Source organism: Pleurodeles waltl, chromosome 5, assembly GCF_031143425.1.
Source record: "Pleurodeles waltl isolate 20211129_DDA chromosome 5, aPleWal1.hap1.20221129, whole genome shotgun sequence".
NCBI lineage: Eukaryota > Metazoa > Chordata > Amphibia > Caudata > Salamandridae > Pleurodeles > Pleurodeles waltl.
Genome location: NC_090444.1, coordinates 1,169,871,689 through 1,169,895,789, shown reverse-complemented (window position 1 = coordinate 1,169,895,789; position 24,101 = coordinate 1,169,871,689).

Below are 24,101 nucleotides of genomic sequence, written 5' to 3'. Positions count from 1 at the left end.
TCATCCTCCTCCTTGTAAGGGGGAACTATCTTATGCAGATTCCTAGAATCATGCTCTTTCACAGTATTACTATCTGTAATACTGCTGCTGCCACCATGGGGTCCAAACCCCAACTTCTGTCTTTCTTTTTCTAAGTCTAAAGATTCCCTGTCTAGAGCCAGCTGTTGCTGTTTAAGCTTCAGCCTGGTCTCTTCCACTCTCAATCTATTGAGCTCCCTTTCTAACATTCTGTCATCAGGGTGGGTGGGTTGGGCATGCTTTGACATAGAAGAATGATGTGAAAAAACAGAAGGAGACCTGTCCCTAACAGTTGGCACCCTAACAACCTGGCCTTATGGAATGACATCCCTACTGTGATGAGAGCTCAATTTAGTACCCGTTATGCTAGGAGATCTGCTAAGGGGCAGGTTGGAAAGAATACCATCTAACATTCTTGCTGGGGCTGCCCCAGAATCAGAGTGTGAACCATCTCCTAACTTCTCAACAGATGTGCCAGCTAAGGCCTTATCATTTTCAATGAGCATGTTAATCAACAGTTCTCTAGAGGGATTCTTCCCTACCCCTAAACCTCTATCAATGCAGAGACTCCTTAAATTTTTCCAGCTAAGGAGATCACAAGCTGTGCTGGCCCGATTAAGAGTAGGACCTGTACCAGACATGATAGAAAAGGGTTTAAGGGACAGAAAAAGAAAGAAAAAGTTTCAGGACTTTTTAAGGAAACAGAAAAAAAACTTTTTCAACTTTTTAGAAACTTTTAGAAAGTTTAGAGGTACTTTTCAGCACTTAGCAATAGAGTAAGACAAGAATAGCAAAACTTTTTGGTTAGGTGTACATACACTGAACTTGTTTTGTATATTTTTCTCTTATGAAAAATACAAAATGACAAAGTGGTAAGTAGTTGCAAGTGCTTATCCCACCGCTGCACAACTAATGTAGGAGGCTGGCCTGGCTTGTAGTGGGTACCAAGGGGTACTTACACTTTGGACCAGGTCCAGTTATCCCTTATTAGTGTAGAAGAGGTGTCTAGCAGCTTAGGCTGATAGAAAAGGTAGCTTAGCAGAGCAGCTTAGGCTGAACTAGGAGACATGCAAAGCTCCTACTATACCACTGGTGTCATATGCACAATATCATAAGAAAACACAATACACAGATATACTAAAAATAAAGGTACTTTATTTTTATGACAATGTGCCAAAAGTATCTCAGTGAGTACCCTCAGTATGAGGATAGCAAATATACACAAGATATATGTACACAATACCAAAAATATGCAGTAATAGCAAAAGGAAGAAATGCAAGCAGTGTAAAGTTACAATAGATTACAATAGGAGCACATAGGTACAGGGGCAACACAAACCATATACTCCAAAAGTGGAATGCGAATAAAGTATGGACCCCAAACCTATGTGAGCTTGTAGAGGGTCGCTGGGACTGTAAGAAAACAGTGAGGATTAGAAAAATAGCCCACCCCAAGACCCTGAAAAGTAGGTGTAAAGTGCACCTATATTCCCCAGAGAACACAGAAGTCGTGATAGGGGAATTCTGCAAGAAAGAACAACACCAGCAATGCAACCAAAGTGGATTTCTGGACGAGAGTACCTTTGGAACAAGGGGACCAAGTCCAAGAGTCGCGACAAAGTCGAGATAGGGCAGATGCCCAGGAAATGCCACCTGAGGGTGCAAAGAAGCTGCCACCGGATGGTAGAAGCTGTGGATTCTGCAAGAACGAAGAGGACTAGGAACTTCCCCTTTGGAGGATGGATGTCCCACGTCATGAAGAAGCTTGCAGAGGTGCTCCCATGCAGAAAGACTGCAAACAAGCCTTGCTAGCTGCAAGGGTCATGCTTAGGGTTTTTTGGATGCTGCTGTGGCCCAGGAAGGACCAGGATGTTGCCAATTACGTGAGGAGACAGAGGGGGCACCCAGAAAGACAAGAAGCCTTCTCAGAAGCAGGCAGCACCTGCAGAAGTGCCAGAACAGGCACTACGAAGAGGAGTGAACCGGAGCTCACCCAAAGTCACAAAAGAAGATCCCACGACGCCGGAGGACAACTCAGGAGGATGTGCACTGCAGGTTAGAGTGTCCGGGACCCAGGCTTGGCTGTGCACAAAGGAAATCCTGGAAGAGTGCACAGGAGCCAGAGCAGTTGCAAATCACGTGGTACCCAGCAATGCAGTCTAGCGTGGGGAGGCAAGGACTTACCTCCACCACACTTGGACTGAAGAGTCACTGGACTGTGGGAGTCACTTGGACAGAGTTGCTGAGTTCCAGGGACCATGCTCGTCATGCTGAGAGGGGACCCAGAGGACTGGTGATGCAGTCTTTTGTTGCCTGACGTTGCAGGGGGGAGATTCCGTCTACCCACGGGAGATTTCTTCGGAGCTTCTAGTGCAGAGAGGAGGCAGACTACCCCCACAGCATGCACCACCAGGAAAACAGTCGAGAAGGCGGCAGGATCAGCGTTACAGAGTTGCAGTAGTCGTCTTTGCTACTTTGTTGCGGTTTTGCAGGAGTCCTGAGCAGTCAGCGGTCGATTCCGTGGCAGAAGGTGAAGAGAGAGATGCAGAGGAACTCTGATGAGCTCTTGCATTCGTTATCTAAAGAATTCCCCTAAATAGCCAGAAAAGGAGGTTTGGCTACCTAGGAAGGAGGATAGGCTAGCAACACAGGTAAGAGCCTATCAGGAGGAGTCTCTGACGTCACCTGCTGGCACTGGCCACTCAGAGCAGTCCAGTGTGCCAGCAGCACCTCTGTTTCCAAGATGGCAGAGGTCTGGGGCACACTGGAGGAGCTCTGGGCACCTCCCAGGGGAGGTGCAGGTCAGGGGAGTGGTCACTCCCCTTTCCGTTGTCCAGTTTCGCGCCAGAGCAGGGCTGGGGGATCCCTGAACCGGTGTGGACTGGCTTATGCAGAGATGGGCACCATCTGTGCCCATCAAAGCATTTCCAGAGGCTCGGGGAGGCTACTCCTCCTCAGCCCTGACACCTTTTTCCAAAGGGAGAGGGTGTAACACCCTCTCTCTGAGGAAGTCCTTTTTTCTGACTTCCTGGGCCACGCCTGGCTGGACCCCAGGAGGGCAGAAACCTGTCTGAGGGGTTGGCAGCAGCAGCAGCTGCAGTGAAACCCCGGGAAATGTAGTTTGGCAGTACCCGGGTCTGTGCTAGAGACCCGGGGGATCATGGAATTGTCTCCCCAATGCCAGGATAACATTGGGGTGGCAATTCCATGATCTTAGACATGTTACATGGCCATGTTCGGAGTTACCATTGTGACGCTATACATAGGTAGTGACCTATGTATAGTGCACGCGTGTAATGGTGTCCCCGCACTCACAAAGTCCGTGGAATTTGCCCTGAACAATGTGGGGGCACCTTGGCTAGTGCCAGGGTGCCCACACACTAAGTAACTTAGCACCCAACCTTTACCAGGTAAAGGTAAGACATATAGGTGACTTATAAGTTACTTAAGTGCAGTGGTAAATGGCTGTGAAATAACGTGGACGCTATTTCACTCAGGCTGCAGTGGCAGGCCTGTGTAATAATTGTCAGAGCTCCCTATGGGTGGCAAAAGAAATGCTGCAGCCCATAGGGATCTCCTGGAACCCCAATACCCTGGGTACCTCAGTACCATATACTAGGGAATTATAAAGGTGTTCCAGTATGCCAATGTGAATTGGTGAAATTGGTCACTAGCCTGTTAGTGACAATTTGGAAAGCAAAGAGAGAGCATAACCACTGAGGTTCTGGTTAGCAGAGCCTCAGTGAGACAGTTAGTCATCACACAGGGAACACATACAGGGCACACTTATGAGCACTGGGGCCCTGGCTGGCAGGGTCCCAGTGACACATACACTAAAACAACATATATACAGTGAAATATGGGGGTAACATGCCAGGTAAGATGGTACTTTCCTACACGCCCCCCTACCACCACCTAACAACACAATGGTTGCACTGTATTTATAATATGGCACACCGTGGCAGTCATTAGCACAATAAGCTATTGTGGTGCTTTGCTGCACTAACATCAAATATTTTTATGCTAGTGCTGCAAAGCCCATGGAGGCCCATAGGTTACTACGGGTGCGTCATTTTACCACCTGCCTTTGGCAGGCATTAACAATGAGGGAAAATAATGGAACAATGAAATGTAAATTTCACCGCACCATTTGTTTGGGCCTCCCTGCACTGGAACATCCCCCTTGCATACATTATGCCTGGCGCAGACATCATGTGGCACAAGGGCTCGCAAAGAGGCGCAATGCAAGCATTTTGTCACGTCGTAAATCTGGTTATGGGGAAAAGGCCACCTTAGCGCTGCCTTAGCATAAAAGAAATGACTCTAGTGGTGCAAGATGCTTGTAAATTTGCCCCATATTATTTCAATTAAACATAATGTGCTCCTTGTTTGGGCAAGGGATTTTAACGCTAACCTCTGTACAGGAAGAGGAACTACAAGCGTTATTAACTATGTACTAATTTCAGGGAATTTACTACCACTTGTAAGAGATTTTAAATTTACCCCAGTATGTTTGAGCGACTATAATATGGTTCAAGTACAGGTCAACTTGGTGATCCCTTGGAAAAACTGATCTCCCTATATTAAGCACTTTAAGCACAGTTAGACCTAATGGGGTTTGTATTGAATGACCTGGGATTGATCTCAAGACATATATTTTTGTCCTAATCTCAGAGAACAAGCAAAGTTTCAATATTTGTTTAGCAGACAATTGCTGCCCAAGTGATGTAGTAAAGTCATTTGGAGCGATTTGTTCTGCTTTTAATATAGAACTGACTAAACCTACAACCTTAAAGGGAGATTGTGCTAAGGGTACATTTGATTAAACATGTAGGAAGGCACACTCAACTTTAAAGAAGATGTTGAAAGGCCCCCCTACAGAGCATACTGCGATTGCCTAATGTAGATTAAATTATAAGCATGCATTAAAGATGTGGAAGCTTATCAGAGAAGAGGCTTGGGATAACTTGATTAAACTAATGTTTTAAAAGACTTAAGCATGTTTTGATCCAGATGTAATTCCCTATATTTGAGGGAGGCAGATATCTATCCCTGAATCAGGAGGTTTCAGAAGACCAGTGGCAGGCTGTTAGAAATTGGTTCTCTAGTTGGCAGAGGTATGCACCCTGTCCAAGTAGGGACCACAATCCTAGTCAAGGCAAGTCTGCTACACAACCTAAATTAACCTGTGCTCGCCCTCTGGTAGCTTGACACAGAGCAGGCAGGCTTAACTTAGAAGGCAATTTGTACAGTGTGTCTGCGCTACACAATGAAATCACCACAAAAAGACTCCACACAGTTTTCTGAAAATAGAAATTATTTATCTGAGCTAATCAAGACCAAAAGGACAGAAATCCAATAAGTATAAGTCAAGTTATTTGTTTTTACAGATATTCACTCAGTGCTTTAGAAAGTGGTTCTTCTATTAGGAGTTATATGGCAATGTCTAAATTATGTCGTGATGGCCCACCATGATTTTGAAGAGATTGGACTGTCACAGCTGCCCGAGGAAGTGGGGGAGGCTGGTGACAGATCACATGGACCCAGAAAGTACAGTACCAGCAGTTGAAAGATAGCCACTGTCCTATGAATTACGCAGCAACCCTGCTCTGGGAGAAAGGTGAGAGGAGCACTCTTCCCAATCCACTGGATGAGCCTCACAGGGTGGTCCAGAGGTTATGGAAAAGCATTGCATTTGTGGGAGAGGATCATCAATAGTAGGCACCACATCAGCAGAGAGGCATGGGGGCTGCGAAGAAGCACAACACTCGCTAGGCGGAATCCACAACCCAGCTCCACTTCGGAATCTTTACCGGCAGGCACCACTTCAGCAGAGGGATACAGGAGCTGCAAAGAAGCACCACGCTTGCTTAGGGGGAATCCTTAAACAGAAGGCACCACTTTGTCAGAGCATTGTGGGGACTACAAGGAAGCACCTCACTCACTGGGAAGGTTTCTCAAACAAAGTTCCACTGCATCAGAGCATTGCTGGGGTTGTGATGAAGTACATTTCATGAGGTCGTTCGGGAACATGGGGCAGCCAGCAAGCCCTTGGACTCACTCTGGGGTTAGTTTTTGGTTCCTGAAGCTGGGTAGAGATCAGCAGGCAGCAGAGCAGCTTAGTCAGGAAGAGAAGTAAGCTCTTGGAACAGGCAAGCCAAGCAAGATGGCAGTCCTTCAGTGTAGCAGCCTTTACTCCAGTGTAGATTCTTTCATGTCCAGAGTGTAATGTTTTTAGGGTGTCTGAGATCTAGTACTTATACCCAGGGCAGGCTTTAGCGCTAGTGGCACCCGTTGCACCAATCTTTTTTGTTTTTGGCACCCCCCACCCCATGACCACCTCCTCAGATTCCTTCACTGCCATCCAGCAAAAGTGCCCCTCATCTCTCCATAGCCCCTCTCTCCTACATTTCATTTGTTTTAAAGCACTTGTAAAGGCTGGCTTTACTAATCCACTCAGCTATCCGCATAAAACATAGTTCTGTTCTTTACAGCAGGCATATTAACCCTGTGCACTACTTCATATCGAGTCAAAACTGCCACTAGACAAAACTCTGATCGCTCTCTCTAGCAAGAACATTAATCACAAGAGTTATCTTAGCATTTTAATAGCTTCCTGAAGACTGGACGCACAAGAAACTTTTCATCAGCTGAGTTATTGCTAAAAACAGCACCCCCCTAAGGTCAGCGCCCCCTATCCAGGTCAGCACCTGGTGCAGCCCCACCGGTCACACTGCCCTAAAGCCGGCCCTGCTTATAGCAAAAAGTGCCTTTGATGTGGAGGATGACTTAAAAAGGTTTCTCTGGAGTGCACAGGTCCCCCTCTCAGCCCAGCCCTGCTCCAGACTATAAGTCAGAGGGAATCAGCCCCTTTGTTTGGGATAAGGCAACTACCCTTTGAAGTGTAAGTGTGAGCCCTTCCTAAACTCCTCCCCAGGAAGACACATTAGTATGCATATGAATGCATATGCAGTTGAGTATCCTGTGTTGTGGGTGTCTGAAGGGAATGCATGAGTGTGGCTATCACCAAGGCCAGGCGCGTATTGGAGGCAGGCTATAGGCATGAAGGGCCTTGAGAGCTGAGAAATTACCCATCTTTCTGAAAGGGCATTTCTAAAAAAGTAATAAGGAATCCAATTTTACCAGTAAAGAGGATTCATCATTACCATTCCAATGATATCAAACATGATGTAGCTACTCCTTTCTGATCAGGAATTACAGCTTAAATGCATTTTAAGGAATTCCCAATGCCGGCATGTGAGAGGAGCAGGACTCATCACAATGAAAAATTACTTTGAGAGTTTTTCATTACCAAGATATGCAAAACTTCAACGTATATGCCCCGTCTTTTACTTACATGGCACTCTGACCTATGGGCTATCTAGTGCCTAGCCTAGGGGTGATGTATATGTAGGAAATGGGGAGGTTAAGGCTTGCAAGAGGTTTTAAATGCCAAGTCAAAGTGGCAGAGAAACTGCACACACAGGCTTTGGAGTGGTAGGCCTGAGACATGCTTACAGGGTTACTTAAGCAGGTGACACAATCAGTGCTGCCAGCCCACTAGTAGCATTTAATTTACAGACCCTTGAGTATATCATGTACCACTTTAGAAGGGACTTACCAGTAAAATAAATATACCAATTGTAGACACACCAATGTTACCAAGTTTAGGCTTGAAGTGCATGCATTTTATCACTGGTTAACATTGGTAAAGTGCTCAGAGTCCTAAGGCCAACAAAAAGATACAGCAACAAAACAGGAGGTAAAAGCAAAAAGTCTGGGGAAAGACCACGCTAAGAAATAGCCCACTATTGTAAAATCACTTCCGGTGATGCAGATATTGGAGATGCCACTGATGGTCAAATTACTCCAGCAGTCAATTAATTTAATATGAATTTAATATTAATTTCTGTATGGACAAAATGTAACTAACATTGAGCAGGAGTCAAAGAGGCAACCCAGTAGGGCTTGATGGTGTTCCAGTTGATTTGTTTCAACATAATTAGGCATTCCAGGTCCCATTATTAACTAATATTCTAAATGCAGTCAATGGGGGTTGGTTTCTTTCCACTTGGTCTAAAATAACAATTGTCCCTCTTTTTAAAAAGGGGGATAAATGTGACCCTTAATGTTACCACCCAAACACAATGCTTGACAGTTCAGTAAGATTATGGGTAGGGTACTGGAGAGGCCACAAAACTGTGCAGAGGAGCACTCTATTATCTTTGATCTAGAGTACATATTCAGGAAGGGTGTAGGCACCTCAGAAGTTTAAACATAGAACTACTTGTAAGTAGGTACACAAAGACTAAGACATTTTTTTTCCCTGACATTTGGGCATGTCAGCTGTGTATTCGATTGTGTTAACCACCTTAAGTTATGACAGATAATGTATTCTATGGTTGCTGATCCTCAAATAATTTATTTACCTAGTCAACTTTATCAGAATGTTACTGAAGGGAATTCCTAAATCAAAACAATGTGATGTTAAAAATATTGTGATTTTGAAGGTCCCTATGTTTTCGTATTTTGGGATTTTATATGATAACCAAGGGAAATGGATCCCTCAAATACCGCTTAAGACCAACAACTAATGAAATTCTGTTTTCTGTGTTCTGTATTCTGGTTTGCTACAAAAGTAGTGTCTATGTCAATTAGAAAGATGCTCACAATTTGTTTTGGTAAAAGTATCTTGGCCCCCATCTATGGTTCTAGCATTTGGGGCATGCTGATTGTGAAGTACTGAAATGGGCCGGGAATACAATTTTCAGAAGACTTTTCGCAGCCCTCCCAAGATACCCCAACAGTCATTTGCCATAAGGAATTGGGACTGTCATATGTTGAAGATATGATAAGTTTGCGTCCGATGTCGATCTGGCATTCAATTTGGATGAAAACCGAACCCACTTTGAATAGGGCTCTAATTGTTGAAAGTCTGTCCTTTGATTTTTCACATAAAATCACTTGGTTCGAATTTATCAGATCGACCGATGGATCTTTAGGTCTTACTCTCGGCATTACTGAAGAAAGCATTCTCCTTAATAATATGAAATGTTCAAAACTTGAACTTAAACAGACCTGACAAGTGAGGCTAGAAAACAACTTGAAATTGGTAAAAGTTGTGTGCAGCTCATTCTCTAATTTCCTCAAGTCATGGCCTGCAGTTTTAACTCTGGCATGTTTCAAATCGTAATCATTGTTGTAGTTTAATTCATTTTCATCTTGGTGCAATTCATTTTATAGGGGCATATTCCTTATCAGGTCATTGGTTTAAAGGTATTTATTTGCCCATGTGATAGAGTGTCTCAACAAAGCACTTTGCAGCTAGTTTTTTCTGCAAGTTGTATAAATCTGCTAGAGCCCTCATTTAAAATAAATCTAGGTTGCATTTTAAACAATGCAGGCCTGCTCTTTCTTATTTACAATCTCTGCAATCTACACCTATGGGATCGGCTGTGCTAAGCTGTGTAAATAGTGTTTTGAGGACCAGAAAATCCTTACCTGATATGCACGCAGATTGGATCTGGTGTAATATTTTTATTAAGTCTCTATATAGTTTTATGTTGTATGTTATATTTTATGGTTTTGAAATACTAACTGAATAAAAATTATCTGATATGAATTGAATTGGACTGTTCTTAGGTCTCACCTACCAGATGACACAAGCTGTGTTGTTGCAGAAGACCTATCCTGAACTTGCAGTGAGCGTAGAGCCTGCCCCAGGAGCATAGCTTATTTACTTGTTTCCTTGCAATGCTTGCTTTTCAGGTACTTAATTTTGCTTTTGGTTTAGCACTCAATGAGAGTGCATGTGTTTTCCAGCATATGTACTTCTACCCTCCCCAACGCCATGCTCTCTGTTCTGCTTTCATTCACCTGTGTGCTTCTCTCTGCCCCCTCCGTGTTGAACTTGCACTTGTGTGCCTCCCCCAAGTTGCTTTCTTACTCCTGTTCATGTCTCTTGAGTACTGTTCCCCCTACTCCGCCCGTTGAGTCCAGCTCCCTGTTGCTTCCCTCTACCACCCGCCTGCTCACCATTGCTACCCCTACCACCTGCCAGCTCCCTGTTGTTACCCTCACCACTCCACCTGCTTGCCGTGACTACCCCACCCATAGACTTTTCCTTAATTTATTATATTATTTTGCTGCAGAGGACGAGGCAGCAAACTGGTCCTGGTCTGTCACCTTAAAAGTGTTATTGTGCTACTTTTATTTCTTTTTTGATTTACAGATCCATTTCAGATCAGTGACTAAAAAATGGTTCCCCATGAATTTGTAGGCTTGCATGCATAATGGGGCGTACACTAGCCAACAAAATGACATAGTCATGTAAGTGTGCTTTTTTTTTTAGCTTTTCGCCTGGCTGCACAGCATCTTGCCTATACTGTACAGCACAGATAAAAGGCATTGCCAAAGCTAATAGTTACCAAAGTCAATCCTATTGTCTTTGCCAATGCTTGTTTTTTAATGGGTTGGTGTATGCTTGTGTTCATCCTTGTATTGTTATGTCTGTTATGCAGTGTCGCTTTACTTTGTTATTATGTTGTACTTTTGTGTTGTGCTATTTTCTTGTGTAAGGTTCAGTTTTATTGCTTTCCAGTGTTGATGTACTTTGTTAAAGTATTGGGAAACTGCTGTTATTCGGTCTTGTTTTCTGTTGTTCTGTTGTGCTATGACATGTTGCTATGATCTATTATTTTCTTTAATTGCTATGCTGTTTATTCATTTAAGTTGTGTTATGTGGTGTTGGTTTGTCATTGTATTGATGTGTTATTGTGAAGAGGTGAGGGTGTGTTATGCTGGTGTATGGAGTTAACTTGCTTCACTGTTTTTGTTGTTTTATGTTATGTGGTGGTTTTGTTTTGTTTTATTTTTCCATTGTGGCGATGTACGGTGCTGTCGTGTGTCACAATGAAGGATTGCTGTTGGATTCTAGTCGTGCTTGTTTGCGGGTTTTTTTGTGTTGCCTTTGAGTAATAGTGTTTGTAGAGTTGTGCTGTGATCGATGTATGTCCCTGTGTTGTTGTGTGCTCTTGGTTTTGTTGTGCTGTTCTTCTAATGTTGTTGTGATGTGTTGATATGATGGTATTGTCTTAAAATAGTTCTACCCGAAACCTACTTCATGGTAAGGGGGTAAAAGTGTTCGTTCCTCCCTAGACTGGGGTTCTTTTATTCGTCACAAGCTGATCATATTTTAGGGTATTTTAGGAGATTGAGTTCTCTGTTAAAGCCATCTGTGACTATTCAGTAAGTGTCATGATACAGTAGCAGTAAAATATCTCAGGTGGTTAATGTACTGCTGCAGAAAGAATTGTAACCTGGTGTTTACAGGAATGAATCAGCTCAATAAGATTAGGTACAAAGATAATGTTTCTGTTGCAGAGTGCTGAGTGTATCATTGACTTCACAACTTCATAACCAAGCAACATTGGCTGAATGCTTTTTTTGCAGAGAAGATCTCTGTGTCTTCTGCTATCGTTCTCAGTTCTCACACTGAGCAGTGAAGCCCTTGTTACCTTCTTACATCCATCTTTTGCGTTCTTTCACAGCTCTGACTTTTTTACCATCTTCTTACACTTATTGCTTCTTAACGGGGTTGTATTCGCTCACTGCATGTAAGCTTTTAGTTATTTGCCTTTAAGATCTCTGGGCACTACTGTATTTAATTTTTTACACTTGTTTCCGTTCATGTACTTTGCCTGGCAGTATTTCTTCTTCTCCGTTATACAATGCTCTCAAACTCCGGGGTAGAATACATAAATTATCCGTCCTAATGATTCCCTTGTGTTTACATTTTTATTACAAACCTGGTGTTCCGATCTTAATGTTGCATAATTTCTGTAAGTGTTCATTTCAATGCTCTTTAAAATTAATACAATTTTGCTAAAAATAGAACTCGCCACTAAGAGTGCGTTTCCTCTCATCCGTCCATTCCTCACTTTGGAAACGGAAAACTGCATACACTATGGCACAAATGTCACCAGTCTCGTTAACCATTACTCACAAAAAAGGGATTTAGCTTCGAGTAAAGATGTTTGCATTTAAGCCCCTTTGTCAGGACCGTCTTTCGAGGGCCTCGAAACGCAATGTAGAAAAACAAAATACCTCCATTTAATCTCAAATGAGATTAAATAAATCTAACTACGAATAATTTACTGTTCTTGTAAAAGACGATTGAGATGCCTAATGCAAGCATTGAGGGAAACTTCTCGATCTTGGATGTGAAACTTATTGGCTTTTCCACTGTTTTTTTCCTCTTAGATAGCCACTGTGAAGGTGCATGCATCCACAACAGGCATCGGAAATTGGTTTATAAAACATTGAAAAAGCTATTAAAAGATGGCTATTGTGCATATCCTCTGCAGTCATCTTGGAATACAGTTTGTTCTTTGTTTAACAAATGCTGCTCAAATATGGCAATTTTGGATGCACGTGCATCTACAGCACCATTTTTGAATGAGATTTGTTCAAATAAAATCAAGCTCCTTCATAGAAGCCTACTCTGCAGGTGTACTCATACTTACGAGTGGGCGGCCATCTTGGAATGGTCGGAAAAAACATGTTTAGATGACCACCTGCCAATGGTGCTGAGAGGGCTGAAAAGTTGAACTAAATGGGAACAATAAGCAAGAAGATGCTATGTGGCAGATGGGAAAGGGGACAGCAAGAGTGATGGAAAAGAGGTGTTTCAGGAAAAGAGAAAGGGAGAAAGAGAGATTAAATAATCTTCTGATACACAGCAAAGAAGCAAAGCCGGGCAAAAATAGTGGAACTATACATCATCCAAATAAAACAATGAGCAACAGAAATGCTCTTGGGCAGGATATACACAAGAAAAGGTAGAAGCCATTGAATCAGGAGCATGGAAGTGACTCAAACAAGAAAGCTATCCAATCATGAACATGGGGCTGACCCAAAGCCCATTCTAAGTGCATGTAATGTTATGTGAGGTCATGGTATGTCATGGCGTGTCATGGTATGTGCATTTGTAAAATGCACTATGACTGTCGAGAGCATCTGGGTGCTGAGCATATGTGTGTACCTAACCTTGCCTTTTGGTAAGTTGGTTAATTGCAAAGTGATATCTTCAGCTTCTTACGAATTCAAGAATAGAGAAGGAAGATCTGAGGTGGAGTGGGAGGCCATTACACACTTTAGGAGTGATGTTAGAGAACACCCCTCCTCCTGATCTGGTTCTGTGTATACAAGGAAGCGTCTGAGCAAGAGTCCTGCAGTATCTGACTGGTTGATGAAAATAAATTTCAAGCACTCCAATACCGGTCAATAGTCAATTCTTTTGTGTTCAATCTTCTTGTGTTTTTTATTCATAAGACAGTAATCAATGAATCTCTGTAGTTTCCACCCCACACTAGCCATCATATCTTTCATCTCTGGAAGTTCTTACTCCAATAGACTTCATCAGGGGTAAAGTTAGAAGGATTTCCCAAATTATTATATATGTTCAACGGCATTTAAGTAAATGGACCCGCCAGAAGAGTGCTCCTACTTTGTACCACAAGGATTGTATTAGCAGTCTATCTGACTGGTTGATGCGACTGTTCAGGTAGGTGGGGCCTACATTGCAGAGTACCATGAATGTGTGCGTGAGGAGCTTGAAATTAGTGTGTGTGTGTGTGTACTGGGAGCTAGTGGAGCTTCTTGAGGTGTGGTATCACGAGCCATATGTACTAAAGGATTTTACCATTGACAAAGAATGGGTAAAACCCTTTGATACATCTGGTCCCAGGTGTGTTCTATGTGGGAGGTTAAGGAATAGTCTGGCTGCTGAGTTCTGGATGGTTTGTAGTCTTCTAGTGAGTTGCTTGGTATAGGGTGAGTTCCCATAGTCCAACTTGCTAGTGACTAAGGTGGGGGTGACAGTTTTTTCTAATATTTATTGGGAGCCATTTCAAGATCTTCCTCAGTATCTTCAGGGTGTCGAAATAGGATACAGTGATGACAGTGACTTGTGCGGGCATGTGCAGTATGCTTTCAATGATTATTCTGACATTTGTGGCATGGGCGATAGATGTGGGTGTGGAACAGAACTAGGCCAGCTACTAATCAGAGTCCAATGGTAAGGTGCTCATACTGAAGATCACTACTTCTGTTTTGCCAGTGTTGAACTTGAGACAGTTGGCTTTTATCCAGTTAAAGGCTTCATTCATAAAGCGGATGAACTTGTCTCTTCTGTTGGAGCTCTTGTCCAAGAGCGAGAGTATGAGTGAAATGTTGTCAGCGTAGGACAGGATGTTGATGTCATGTGTGCAGATGACGTTAGCTAGAGGGATTGTGCATGCTTTCAAGGGGATGCGGCTTAGTAATAAACCTTGAGGCTCTCTGCAAATGACCTTTCAACCTACCAAGTAGTAAGGTACGTGGCTGACGGCTCGTGTTCTATCTGTCAAGAAGGAGCAGATCCAGAGTAGAGTGGGTCCTTAGATGCCAATCTCATGCAGGTGCCTGATGAGGATGGGGTTGAGACTGGCAAATGCTGCATATAGGACCATGAGAATGAGGGTAGACGTGTCTCCTTTTTCAAGGATCATGCGGATGTCATTTGTGGCTCCAATTAGTGCTGTTTCTGTACTGTGGTTGGGCCTGAATTCGGACTATGTGGTGTTGAGGAACTAGTAGTTGCTGAGATGGTTAGTGAGGCGTTGATTGATTCATTTCTCTAAGACCTTTATCAGTTATGTTATGCGGGAGACTGTTCTGTAGTTGGAAAACATGTCTGGGTCAGTGGATGGCTTCTAGGGCATGATGATGGCATGCTTCCAGATGTCCCAAAATGTGGCTAAGTTCATGGAGGCATTGAGGATGGGTGTTAGTGCTTCGCTGATCAGTGGGAGTCCTTCAGTGAGGCTTTGTGAGGGGCAAGGGTCAGATGGGGCTTCTGAGTGGATGGTCTTCATGATAGCAGCAAATTGCGATGCAGTGACTGTGGGCCACAAGGCCAGGGTTCATTTTTCAGCCATGATGGGTAGTTGAGTTGCGATGGTAATGAGGTCTTGTTGAGGTTTGAAGTTGCTGTATATGGAGGTGATTTTCCTACAGAAGAATCCTGTGAGCTTGTTCTATAGGCCTTGTAAAGGGGTGATATTGCCGGAGAGGGCAGAAGGCATGGTGAAATCTTGGATGGTGGTGAAGATTTCCTTACTGTTGTTCATGGCAGCGTTGATGTGATTTGCAGAAGCTATGCACTTTGTGGTCAATAACTGCTGCTGATAGTGTCTTAAGGCTGTTCTGAAGTTGTCTTTATCTGTGGTGTCTTGACTTGTTCTCCATTTGTGCTTCAGTTGCTTACAGTGGCATTTCATCAGCTTGAGTACCTCTGTGTACCCACTAGCCGGTGGTTGGGTTCTTCTTGTTGGGTTGCACTTCAGGGGTGCTAGAATGTCAGCTCATGCAGTGATCCAACTGTTGAGGCTCTTGATGGATTTCGGCAAGTTGCTATTGTGCTTGGGCTGGTGCATGGAGAGGGTAGAAGCCGACTCCTCTTCTGTGATGCTTTTCTAGCTGCAGGGGGTGGTGTTGGTGGTGGTGGGTCTGTGGTAGTGTGGGATGGGTATGCTAAAACTGGTGAGGGCATGGTCTATCCAGGTCATAGGTGCTGGCTTGTCCACTGTGATTTTGCTCTTTGAGGAGAAAATCGGGTCCAATCGGTGTTAGGTGGTGTGGGATGGTTTGGTGATGTGCTGGCTGAAGCCTAGGTTATGGAGGTTTTCTAAAAGGGCCACACAGTTTGGGTCAGTGTAGTCCTGTAGTTGAGAGCTAAGCTCTCTGAGGAGGTTGAAGATGATGGTGTTGATGACAAGCGGTGCGTGTCAAAGTCTGTGTGATGGCACTGGTGAAATTGGTGCAAGGTCCCGGTGGTCTGTATATGAGAGTTCCGCCCAGGAAAAAGTTGACTGTGATGTGTATTTTGAACATGTGGTGTTCCGATTCGCTTGTGGTGGTGTTTGTGTTGTTAGTTCAGCTGCTGTTAATTTTGAATATTATGGCGAATCCACCTCCGGGCTTGTGCTGATGGTCTTGCCAGGCAATCTTGTAGCCTGCAGGTATGGCTGTAAAGATGTCCGTTGCATTGGTTGGGTTTAGCCATGTATCTGTGAGAAAGAATAAGTCCAGAGCATGGTCATGCAGTAGGTCTCATGCCAACAGGGCGTATTTGGTGATTGAGCAGATGGTGAACAGCATGCATGCAAGTGTGGCACATTGTGTGGGTGGTGTTTGGTCTGTGTGAGAGTGAGAAGGTGGGGTAGTTTATGTGAGCGAGTTCGATGCTGGATGATGGTGGTGTGGGAGTAGTGGGTGTAGGATGTGGCAGAGTGCATGCATGAGATCTTGCAGGAGGTGCATGTGAACACTCCTTCTGTGTTGTGCAGTCTGGCAGCAGTGCAGCGAGCAGGGCCAGGGGTTAGGAGAATGGAGGAGCATGTCAGGGTAGCGGTGAGTAGAGGGAGAACTAGGGTTCCTGCTGCTGGGTGCAGTCCAAGGTCAGACAGGTGCACATTGGCAGGCATTTGGAGAGTCCTCAGCACTCCAGTGGAGCAGCTGTGCTACAGCTGCCATTATGTATGTCCTGCAGGAGAAGCAGTGCCGGTTGCCTTTCGGGGGCTTGGAGGGGACTCTGTGATGCCAGTCCTTGAGCAACTGGTTGATGGGAAATCCAGTGATGTCACTTCCTGTGTAGATGCTTGATGGGAAATGAAGTCCTTTTGCTTGGCTTCTTCTTTTAAAGACAGTGTGTGTTGGCAGGAAAACAGAGTTGTCACTGCCTGTGCAGATGGGTGATGGGAAGTCTAGTGATGAATGAAAGGAAAACAATATCAGAAACAATAGGCCTCCAGTCTATAGACAAGATCTAAACTTGAGGATGTAAAATGGTGCAGTGGGGCTGAAACTGACCTTTGTGCTTCTAACCCCAGTGGGCTTGTCGGACTGCTTGACTTGCCAGTCAGGCCTTGAATTAGGGTAGTAAGATGTATAACGCCTAATAAGTATAATTTATATATATAATTTATATATGTAGTTGAAAATCTATTTTCCCAATATGTAACCCGATGCATGCTTAATATTAAACATACTAGGGCAAGAACGAAAAAGAATGAAAGTGTCAAAAAAAAAAAAAAAAAAAGTAAAAGTGAGAAGGAGAAAATATTAAGGCCAAGAAATGAGAACCAATCTTTTCATTCACAAAAGCTGTTTTCAAAGAATTATAAAACCACGTTATTGTAGTTTTCATGGTTTTCTTTGAAAATATGTTAACTTTGTCTCCCTATATTCAGTTTTAATAGAAACACATATGGTTTTAGTGACAGGGGTATTTCTAGGAGAAAATATCATAGTAGAAAAAACATTTGCTTTTGCTACTGAAGCCTCAAACAATAATACATTTGAACCCTCAAACGTGCACTTCTTTTCCCTCGGTGAAAGTTACTGGAGCCTGCAGACTTGGTAGTCAACACCTCTACAACTTGCTCCCTAACTGGAAAAAATGTGTTCCTGCATCCGCTTTGGATTCCTTTGAAGTATGTTTCGCAAACCACACAAAGGCTATTCAGGGAGGAGTAGACATGCGACTGGAATTCACCAACTTCATAGATGTACTCTCTCACATTTAAGTTAAAGCTGGCAAGAAAAACGGCACCTCTCTTCCTAGCACTGTCGTTCGGTTTTCTGACATATGAGGTTAATCTCCCCGAAAGCTTCCACTTTTTAAAACGGCAGGGAAATATAGCAACATGTACATTAGCGACTTCCAGAAACGATACCAGAATGAGGTCGGACAGAGGTCAACAGTTTCTTAGTAAAGTTTTCATATCCAGTCACTTATCCAAATATTGTAATTTGGAGGAATATATGAACCTGGAAATTAAATGTTTCGCTTGAGGTAGAAACCTGATCGTCCCATTTATCTGCCCAATTTATAAGGATATGATACGTCTGGAATGCTTCACGCTGTGGAGAGTGAAAATGTCTTAAACATTTTCCGCTGCCAGGAATAATGTAATCACGGCTGGAAGGGAGAAGGGTGCAGGAAGCGGGAGCTGGAACAGATTTCACTGATCCGAATTGGCTTCACGCGCCCAGGATTAATGGAAAACTCAACGCCGTCTTGCGCTTTAAACCGCACGGTGGCACTTTATCCGCGTTAAATAGAACGTAGTGTTATGCACACAAAGGAAAAACAGCCATTGTGTAATAAGCCTGTTGTGCTTTAGTGCAGTACGAAAACAGTAGCATGAATATCGGATACAAAGTATTCACAATCCTGCATTCGCTCCTATTACATGAAAAACAAACGAGAAACCCACAAACGTTATTTCTGCTTTTGTACTGTCACGTATAAACATTCAATTTCCCATTTTCCCCTGCCTCGGCCAGGTTTCCAGAGGTTTTAGCAAAGTGATGGCGAAATGGCGGATGTTGGGAGCCTCATCTGTATTCGCGCGCCTCTCTGGAGTCCCACACACCCACATTGGCGGTGGATTGTGGTAGAAGCTGACGAGTGGCACTCAGTCAGGTGCTGTCTGCCTTTCGCTGTCAAATTGATGGGTGCGGATCTATTTCAGGACGCAGAGGTAAAGGAGAGAGGGCGGCAGGGGTGAATAGCAGGACACGAGGCCCTAGATTAAATTACCTTCTCGGCAGTGCTCGAAATGGAAAAATAGAAGTGAAGCGTACCTGCTTATTTCTGAGAAGTGCCGGTACTCTCCAATTAAAAGTATTACGTTTTTCTTGAGAAGTGCAGGTACTCTCCCTCTAAAAATAAAAATAAAGTGTCGGCACTCCGTACGGTACAGTACCGGCCCATTTATAGCACTGCTTCTAAGCAACAGAACAGTGCCTGAAAAAATGCAGCGCAGTACTGCAATAAGGATGGCAAACTGTGCAATGCTAGATTTACTGAAAGCTGCTTACTCACTGATGATGTCATCATAAGTCCTGGTGCTGAAAAATTAAACTTTCTGTCAGGCAGAACCATGCACCATGGCAAAAGGACCATCCAACTGTGCTTAGTGTAGGATGTGGACTTGAGGTATACCCCGCAGTATAAATTCCAAAGCGAAGGCAAACGTAGAAGGGCAAGCCACCTAAGATGTATGCTTTTGCTTTTATGTAAAACATACCTGTAACACATAGATTTCTTAGAGCCACACTGACTTGGACTAGTGTGATCTGCCCCCACTGTTGGCGCCACCTGCTAGCGGACCCTAGCTGAGTTCCAGCTGACTGCTGAAAGTAGAGGCCCTCCTCGACCGCAGGTTCCCACCTGTGCCTCATCCCTGGTAGTCTAGTGAGCCTCCCCACTAGCCCCGTCAGCGCTTTCTTTCCTGGTCTGTGTTCCGGTTTTCTGCTTCTCACTCTCTCACTCTCTCTTGCCTTTGGCTTTTCACTTGCTCGTGCTTCTTTGCTTTCACTCTCTCTGACCAGCTGCCCTGTCTGCATTTTTCTGCTTGTTTTTTATTTCCTTTTGCCTTAACCACTCGGGCTTTTTGCCTTGTCTGCATTCTACCTTCCTTTTTCCAACTCCCTTCTCCCGTTTCCCGTGCTCTCCCCCGCCCCCACCCCACTCCCCAGCACCATACCTACTCTTCCTGCCCTCCCACCTCCCAGTTGCGGCACCCTCTGCTATTTATGGTGGCTGCTGTGTGGCCACGCGCAGCAGTCACACCGCTGACGCACCGAAGGAAAGCCCCTCTGCTCTTGTCCATGCCTGGACTGCGCCCATCACCAGGAACCCTGGCCCCCAGAACGTCTGCTCCTACAGTGCCAGCATACTCCTCTCTCTCAACACCGGCAGATCACCCGCCTACCACTCTCCCTCCCCGAGGGACACCAGGGGACCCTTCACCTGCGGGAACTGCAACTTCACCAGCCTCCAAAGCACTGCCCCAGGGACCCAAGAAGCAGGACGCAACCACCTCAGCTGCATCCTCATCAACACTCGCTCCGTACACATGCACGCCGTCAAAATCTGGAACCTCCTCGAGTCAACCACCCCAGATGTTGTCTTCCTCACCGAAACCTGGTTCAACCCCACCTCGACCTACGACATCACCAGAGCAATCCCCGATGGATTCAAGATTATATGCAAGGACCGCACCAATGGACCAGGTGGTGGCATTGTCATTGTCTACAAAGACATCCTTTGCATCGCCACAGACTCATCGACCACTATTGAACAACTCCACTTCCAGATAGGAACCAACCCTAACACCACGCTTCGAGGGACCCTCATGTACAGACCTCCAGGACCCCACCCTCCTTTCTGCAACTCAATCGACGATCTCGTCAGCACCCACGCATTGGCACCCAAGGACTACATCCTCCGAGGAGATGACTTCCACCTGGAGAACCCACACAATAACAACTCCACCACCCTGATTGAAAACTTCACCAATTCGGACTCAAGCAACTCATCACCGCACCTACTCACTCGGCCGGACACACACTGGACCCCATCTTCTCCACCATCAACCCCATCTCCATCAACCACACCACCAAACTCTAATGGACAAACCACTGCTGCGTTCACTTCACCTTCAGCAAACCCATCAATCACCACTGCGCACCCCAACTTCCCTGCAGAAGTTGGAACAAGGCCTCTGAAGCCCAGCTCACCGCCAGCCTCAACGCTACACCTCCCCCAAGCCGACGACGACATCAACACCGCCGCACAAACCTCCACAAATGGATCACTGACTGTGCCAACACCCTCGCCCCCCTCAAGATACCCCCAACAGAAGCACCGCCAAGAAAGCCAACTGGTTCACCCCGCCCTCAAAGAATCAAAGCTGGTCTGCAGATGGCTAGAGAAGAAATGGCACACAGACAAGACCCCCTCAAACCACGAAACCTTCAAAAACGCCGTCAAACACCACGACCAGCTCATCAGGACCACCAAAAAACGCACCCTGCAACAACGCATCAACAACAACGCCCACAACAGCAAAGAACTTTTCACCATCATCTGAGAATTGACCAACCCCAGCTCTAACTCTACTGACATCCCCCCATCGCAAGAACTCTGCAGAAACCTCAACAACTGCTTCCACCACAAGATCGCAGAAATCTACGACAGCTTCACCACTCAGGGGCCCCCCACCACCTCCACCACCAGCTCGTTTACTGAAGCGTCACCACACACCCCCACCCTCCTCCACTGAAACAACATTACAGACGAGGAAACCCGTATCATCATGGCAACCAGCCACTCAGGAGCACCCTCTGATCCCTACCCCCACCACATCTTCAACAAAGCCAGCAAAATCATTGCTCGCAAGCTCCGACACACCATCAACCGCTCCTTCGAAACGGCCACCTTCCCAGAGAGTTGGAAACATGCTGAGATTAACCCGCTACTGAAGAAACCCTCTGCCGACCGACAGACCTACCGGCCTATCTCTCTGCTCCCTTTTCCGGCCAAAGTCATTGAGAAGACAGTCAACAAACAACTCACCACCTTCCTAGAAGCCAACAATATCCTGGATCCCTCATAGTCAGGATTCAGGAGCAACCACAGCACCAAGACTGTCCTCCTCGCCACCACAGACGACATCCGCACCCTCCTCGACTGAGGCGAGACAGCAGCCCTCATCCTCCTAGACCTCTCTGCCACATTCGACATGGTCTCCCATGACACACTACGCTCCTGTCTCTACAATTCTGGCATCCAAGACTCAGCACTATAATGGCTTTCCTCGTTCCTCACCGGTAGAACACAGAGGGTCTGATGCCCCCACCTTTCTCTCCAAAGCCACCAAGATCAGCTGTGGCGCACCCCAAGGATCCTCACTGAGCTCCACCCTCTTCAACCTCTACATGGCCCCGCTGGCCCCCATCGTCGGAAGCCACGCACTCAACATCATCTCCTAAGCAGATGACACCCAACTGACTGTATTTCTCACAAACAGCCCTACAACCGCCAAAAACAACTTCCATGTAGGAATGAAGGCAGTCACTGCCTGGATGAAAGACAGCTGCCTCAAGCTGAATTCGGACAAGACAGAAGTCCTCATCCTCGGCTCCTCAACCTCCGCCTAGAGCGACTCCTGGTGGCCCACCGCCCTTGAAATACACAATCCCCCACCAACCACGCCCGCAATCTTGGCGTCATCCTAGACTCATTGCTCTCAATGGACCGACAGGTGAATTCCGTCTCATCAGGATGCTACCACCCCATGCACATGCTTCGGAAGATCTACAAATGAATCCCAACCGAAACCAGAAGGACAGTCACCCAGGCGCTCGTCAGCAGCCGCATCGACTACGGCAACACACACTATGCCGGAGCAACCGCCAAGACCCGAAAAAGACTGCAACGCATCCAGAACGCCTCCACCCGTCTCATCATGAACGCCCCGTCACAGCCACACCTCCACCCTCCTGAGAGACCTACACTGGCTGCCGATTGACAAGAGAATCACCTTCAAGCTCCTGACTCACAACTACAAAGCCCTACATGACGCCGGACCAACCCACCTCAACCACAGACTCTCCTTCTACACTCCCGCTAGACAGCTCCGCTCTGCCGACCAGGCCCTCGCCAACGTCCCCCGCATCTGGAAGACCACAGCCGAAGGAAGATCCTTCTCCCACATCGCAGCCAAGACCTGGAACACCCTCCCCACCCACCTCAGACAATCCCCCACCCTGTTGCAGTTCAGGAAGGACCTCAAGAACTGGCTCTTTGACTGTTCCTCAGCCCCCGTCCTTCCCCAGCGCCTTGAGACCCTCATGGGTGAGTAGTCGCGCTCTACAAATCCTTGATTAATTGATTGATTACACAAAATAGAGCTTGGACACTTGTTTGCACTTATTTCCCTTTGCTTTGAGCTTGGACGCTTGTTTGCGCTTGTTTCCATTCGCTTTTGTTTTTGCTGCAAAGCTGGGCCATGCCTCTATAGTTGTTTTACATATCCATCAAATCCTATATGTGCTTGGATTTGTCTGCATAAGACACGCCCTGTTGCATGCATTAGCAAGGGGTCAGCCTTTTGAGGCACGTAGAGGTTTAGGTACAGCATACATGTTAGGTTTTGGTCCTAAGTAACATTAACACTTGAAAGTTATCCACTCTGCCATTTGTGCCTCTTTGCACCTAAAAACACACATATAAATCATTAGTTGATCTGCGCCTACGTATTTTTGTTTATTATTTGGAGGTGAAAATAAGGAGAGATTAGGCCATGGGCGACAGGATGAGTGTCAGGAAACGAGATTGTTTTTTAATTGGCTCAGGGGTGGGAGAGATGAGTAGAGTTGGTAGGGTGCATGACGAAATTAGTAATTTTAACATTTATACACCAGAAAGTAGGCAGCATGAGGTAGGTGAGGCCTGCCCCCCCCAGAGCTCCTTTTCCCTGCACTGCTGATCAGTGAAGAGAACGAGTATCGTATTTGTGGGAGACATATACATCATAGAACTGCGGATGGGGTACATATCAGGAATAAGTGCTTTCCAACCCTGGAAAAAAAGAGAAAACTCAAGCTCCACTCTCATCTATAGAAAGACACTTGGAACACCATAGGGGAACATAAACTATTAGTAACTGCAAGAGAGTAATTCTATATGTGTTTTCAGTATGCACTGCACCTTTCAATATTAATTTAATTCTCATTGAATTAATCTGATGACACTGCAATCAATGGAGCCGTCCCAGTATTACATTCTTATTGAACTATATATGACACCGTTTTTTGACAGCTTCCATGGAAATCTTAAATATGAATATTGTCAGCACTTGTGGCGGAGTAATTTCATGGGTGAAGTCAGAAATCCAGAAAATGACACCCAGGTTTGAAATGTTAGCTGTTTTGCTTTTAATAAGAATCTGCTTTTTATACAGCGTTTACTGCCTTCCGTTTGCAGTCTCCAAGTGATGTAAATATCAAGTGAAACGCTGAAATGACCCTGGCAAAATAGCTGCACACAGAATAAAGCAACCAGCACTTGCTTCACTAAGCCAACCTTGCTTTGTCGGGCAATGCTGTGTTTTCATCATACCTCCTCTCATGTCCAAATATTACAAAATGTCTAACAAAAAAGTGTGTATGTCAAATTTGCCCATCCA